At 40.8% G+C, this 5,910-nt stretch overlaps 1 pseudogene; it reads right to left on the bottom strand.

The window, feature by feature from the left end:
• Nucleotides 1-491: 491 nt before the first annotated feature.
• The window catches only part of LOC114620379, a 6,904-nt pseudogene continuing 1,485 nt past the window's right edge, over nucleotides 492-5,910 (bottom strand).

Raw genomic sequence — 5,910 nt, 5'->3', positions numbered from 1 at the left:
ACTTGAAACACAGAAATATTACAGACTGAGCATCTCAAACCCCAAAATCTAAGTTCCCAGATGTTCCAAAATCTCAGTCTTTTTGAATACTAAAATGATGGCATAAGTGGGAAGTTTCATGCCAGGACCTGAGGTGATGGATGCACAGTCACTGAAAAGGTTCAAGTTACCTTTGGACTGTGTGTATAAGAGGACTGTGAAATATATATCTCCTATATACCTCATTATATTTGTGCAACTATTCTAAGATTTAAAAAACAAGTCAAAACATTTCCATTCTCAAATATGCAAGTGTGATGGGTACTCACCAAGTTCCTCTATGTGGCTGTGAATGAATATTCCCGAATCATTTCTGGAATACCTGACTAGGTCCCACAGGATTGAAAAAGAGGGTTCCTAACGTCCCACCTACATGTTGAAGGCTCCTGAAAGGTCCCCCCTAGGCACTGACAGAAGCCTGTGCGAAACAGGCGGGAGAACATTCAGCTCCATTACTTTTTCTGAGTCTCTCCAGCTTTCACTCAGATCTTCTTGATGATGAAGCCGGGGCTCCACCAGTTGGACGAGCCAAAGTAGGAGTCGCTCTTCCACCTCAGCTTCAGCAGTAGCAGCTCTTTGACGTCCACCTCCATGTAAATCAAGAAGGAGTAGGTTTTATTTGTGGCGATCTCAGGCCTGAGTGAAAATTCCACAGAGTTGGTTACTTCTGGAAAGCTGCCTTTTTTCCTTCCTAAATGTAAACAGCTCTATTGTTTGGATGATATTTTAAAAATGCAAAACATATTCAAGATGAATGTCAGCACCATTTGGTTGCTTAACATCCTGCACTCCTTTTCCTCCTAATACTATAAACAAGTACAGTTCTTAAGGAAAAAAGGCTATTAGACAGTTTTCAATTCCCGTATTACTTTTTAATTTATACATGCGTTCCCTTGACTATAAAGTATGTATTCAGTCCTCTTTCTTCATCCTATGTTCATCATGTTCACCTACTCTTTTTGGAACTCTAATTTTTAGAAGCTGTATTAATTTTATTGACATGATGAACCATAACTCACATGACCTTTGTTTCCCTCAATGTTAATTAACACTCAGTTTGTGGTATGTATCTCATGATAACGAGTATGCCACACTTAAATTTTTAAAAAAACATTTCATTGAGTATTTCTTCAGGAAACATTGTAAAAGAAACCTATTCCTTATAACCATAGCTATGGAAAATTATTTCCTTGTTCTCTTCCTTGCATGGAAAGTTCTTGCAATCAGTGATACAACCAGAATAGGTGTGTTCTGCTCAGTCACTTCATAGTCCCTGGGCATTTTAAAATATGTGTTCATTTAGGAATTACTGAAAGGTTTTATGACATTTTCTCTAATCAAAACTGAGGAATACTTTGCCACGTGCATTTTACTTCTGCTATTTTCTCTATTTCTCTATCTATCTATCTATCTATCTATCTATCTATCTATCTATCTGTACATGTTAGTAAACTAACTTCCTGTTACAACTGTTTTTTGTTTTCTGTTTTCTTGGTGATACTAGGACCACATCCAAATGATAAGCAAGTGCTCTACACCCCAGCCACATTCCCACTTCATAATGTTGACTCTTTTGGGGGAAACATATCTACTTTATCATTGCTTCTTAAAAAAAAGTCCTGAAATGTTGGAGGAAAACACAAAACATAGAGTAAACAAATATAAAAGAGATTAGAAAGCAGTGTTTTCTCATACAAAATGGTGCAAGATCTCCATTTTTGAATTCTAATTTCTTTTTCTTCTTTTGGTATTTTAAAACATTGTCTTTCTACATAGACCAGGCTGGCCTTGAACTCACAGAGATCTACCTATCTATGCCTTCTAAGTGTTGGGATTTTAAGGCTTTGATCTACCATACCCAACTAAATTCTAATTTCTTTAAACTAGAATTTCTTTTCATGGGGAGGTCAGGAGTAGTGTGCACTTCTATTTCCCAGATCAAGGACTCTGGCAAGGAGCAAGACTGTGACCTAGCCACAGTTTGGAGACAGGCCCAGAGATTCTCACAGGGTGAAGAGAATGATCTCACTCTTGGCTACTGTGCTGTACAGAGAAATCTCAAAGACTTGGTTGTGTTGCCTGTCATTCTCAGTTCCAGAAAAGTGAATCTTTACTTGGTAAAGGATTACTCTAGGGGAGGACATTGGAACAGGGCATGTCAGTCATCATGGAAGCATTATAGTTCCCAAATGATCAAGCAGTTCAGACTCATAGAACATGTCTCCTGAGCACGCAAACAAGAAGTGCACATATTGCACCATTTGAATGGCTGGAAAGCAGTTTCTATTGAAAGTAGTGCAGACCTTACATGCTTTTCAGTGTGGCTATAGTGCACAGGAGAAACCCAACTTGTATCAGAATTGCCAACCTGGAAGAGACTACCAAACACACACAGAAAGCTCTCTGTGACCTCCACTTACCTTGGCCACCTTATATTTCCACATCTGTGCCAAACATATTTGGCATTTGCTACTGTGTTACTGTCTCTATGTGTGACCTTCTTTCTTCCCATTTCCTGGGTACATTGTACCACTCCTATCACTTCTCAGTCTGTTTCTCTACCAACCACACAGTGAGGCATGTGGCACATACAACACAGTGAATTACTGTGAACGACCAGAAAAGCCCTGAGATCTGTCTTACAAAGCCAGGTCTCAAATTGCCTGACTTAGGAAATCCACTAGGAAGCAGGAACTTGAACTTCCATTTCTCTTCCCTGTTCTTCCCCATTTATCCACCGAAACCCTGAGTCTGAACACAGTGACTGTGGCCAAGATCATTCTGATGCTTATCTTCTGCAACCCAAGATTCCTATGCATATTTTTATTATACTGCTATCTAATAAATTCAATTTCTCTTATGCTGAGATCCAGCATCCTTAACACTAATGGCAAAGGGTATGTCAAAACTGGATTTGGATATTTATTTTCTTAAAAACCATTTCAGTATATTTAGTTGTGGTTTCTTGTAATAATCTTTATTAAGTTTAACTATTTGTTTTGTTTTAAGTGATGTTGTGCGTGCACGCATGCGTGTGATCCCTGCTAGCCTCAAACTCACTGTATAGTTGAAGATGACCTTGAACTCCTGATCTCCCTGCCTATACCTCCCAAGAGCTATGTATTAGAGTAATGTACAGCTATACCAATCTTATAGCTCTTTTTTTTTTTTTTTTTGGTTTTTCGAGACAGGGTTTCTCTGTGTAGCCCTGGCTGTCCTGGAACTCACTCTGTAGACCAGGCTAGCCTCGAACTCTCGAACTCAGAAATCCGCCTGCCTCTGCCTCCCAAGTGCTGGGATTAAAGGCGTGCGCCATCACTGCCCGGCTATAGCTCATTTTGTAATGAAAGTAAAAACACATTTTATAATGAAAGCAAAAGCAGAAAAACAAACAAACAAAAACACAAATCCCACGATTATTCAAATGTAAAGGTAAATCATCTTGTCTCTGAAGGCAGTGCTGTAGGTCACTTCAGGAGAGGCTGGCGTTAGGGATTGTCTATGTGTCTTGTGGAAGTCCAGACAGAAGCCTGGGTGACCCTGTGTAAGCCTCTCCCTGTTTTTAGAGTCTGTTCTCTTCTGTAGCACACATCTGGCTCTAGAGTTAGAGAAAATGAGAGTACTCTCACAGCCTTCAAGCTTTCTTTGAATACCATATGCTCCAATATCTGGGGCATCTGGCATATCTATAAACAGACATATTTTATCTGGGGAAGCTATTGAATATGTGCCCTTCCTTCAGACTTCAACCAGGACTCTACCAAAAGGCAATTTATCCAAAATCCGTCTCTGACACTAGATGTATCTTACAATACATCCTTTTTTCTCCATGTATGTCTTTTGGTCTTGCTCTAAGCAACAGCCCAAGCTTTACGTTCAAGTTTGAAATGAGTTCATGGCCAGATGGACATTTTTGCTTCCCTAATGTTCTGGCTAGTTTTATGTCATCTTGACATAAGCTACAGCCATCTTAGAGGAGGAAACACAATTGAGAAAATGCTTCGATAAGATCAGTCTGCAGGCAAGTCTGTGGAGTATTTTCCAAATGATTGATGGGGGAGGGCCCAGCCCACTGAGGGTGGTGCCATCTCTAGGCTGGTGGTCCTGGTTCTACAAGAAAGCAGGCTGAGTAAACAATAAAGTGTAAGCCATTAAGCATTACATCTCCATGGCCTCTGCATCAGCTCCCGTCTCCAGGTTCTTGTCCTGCTTGAGTTCCAGCCCTAACTTCTGATGATGATGATGTGGAAGTGGGAACATCACAGCAATAGTAACCCAACTAAGACACCTGGAATATTTGAATATTGGTGGTTCTTGACTTCACGTAAAGCAAATTTTCAAAGTGGCAAACGTTCTATGAGGCTACAGAGAGTAATTTAGCCTTTGTGGGCTATGCAGTCTTTGTCTCAGTTACTTGAGCCTGCCTTTGTGGCAGTGTTAGATAACATGGAAATGAATGTGTCTGACCATGTTCTAATAAAACTTTATTTACAAAAACAAGTAATAGACTGAATTGGGCCAAAGGGCTAGAGTTTATAATCTCAAAGTGATGGTTTCAAATTAGCTCTATCCCAGTTGTAATGGCTGGTCACAGCTACAGAGAAGGCTGGCTGCACATTTAAGGCTGAGCACTGGAGTCTTGCTGTTGTGGGAATCGAGAGCTAGATGAAGTGGACTAGTGGAAACCCTTCTGTATTAACAGAGGCACAAGTGAGGCTTCAGGACTTAGTAACATCACTTCATTAACTATTCTAATAGACAGACTTGGCCCATAACAGAGATGGCACTAACCAACATTCCCCCATCCCACAGCTTCCGGTTTACGTTTGTGAGATATCTGAGAGTGAGTCTTTGGGTACACCTTGCTGCTTCTCTTGGCTTTAACCTTGTTGATTTCATAGCCTACGTTGTTACAGCTATTCTTTCTGCAACTCAGGCAGAGCCCTTTCTCAAAAGCTTCCTTGGAGTTGCACCTGTAAACCTTGCTGGGGTTTTCTTCATTCAGGAGGAAGTCAATTCACTAGCTGGTCCACATGTGGGCAAAGAGACATGGGAAACTGCAGTTCTCCAGAAATTGCCTTGCACAAGGATAGACTCAGTGTCAGGCTCTGCTTTAGGATGTGTTCTTGGTGGCAGCTGCTCACCTCCTTTCTTATCTGTCAAATGGACCATCAAAAGTTGACAAGAACTTTTGACCCTTGTCATTTCGTATTTATGAATGTTTATGAAAGCTGTAATAGACAACACCTGAGAGAGAAGTTGATTCCTCCAGCTTAACACAAATTCCATGTCTACCACTTCTAGGTGCTCTTATAAGCACAGTTCTAAAAACCACACCATAAAGGGGATACTTGTTAAATTAGTAGTTGAGAGGTCAGAAGACAAACAGGGTCTTCGCCTTCTACCTTGTCTGACATGAGGGCTCTTTTTTGTAACCAGGCTAACTAGTGGCCTGCAAGCTTTTAGGGAATCCCTATCTGTCTGCCACCTCACTGTGTGACTGTTGGGATTACAGACAAACATTGGTCTATCCAGCTTCTATGTGGGTTCTGTGATATAAATTTACGTGCTTACACATGCATGCCAAGTGCTTTACCCACAGAGCCATCTTCTCTCCCCACAAGTGTGTATAATGAAACCTCATACTGTAGAAACAGGAAACAAGATATAAGGTCATTGAGACATAAGCCTCAAAACTCACATTTAAAAAACAAAAAAAAGTAAAAGAAAAAGCCGGGCGGTGGTGGTGCACGCCTTTAATCCCAGCTCTTGGGAGGCAGAGGCAGGCAGATTTCTGAGTTCGAGGCCAGAGTCTACAGAGTGAGTTCCAGGACAGCCAGGGCTATACAGAGAAACCCTGTCTTGAAAAAC

This window comes from Grammomys surdaster, unplaced genomic scaffold (genome assembly GCF_004785775.1).
Source record: "Grammomys surdaster isolate TR1022 unplaced genomic scaffold, NIH_TR_1.0 168, whole genome shotgun sequence".
NCBI lineage: Eukaryota > Metazoa > Chordata > Mammalia > Rodentia > Muridae > Grammomys > Grammomys surdaster.
This window is presented reverse-complemented; position numbering and strand designations above follow the sequence as displayed.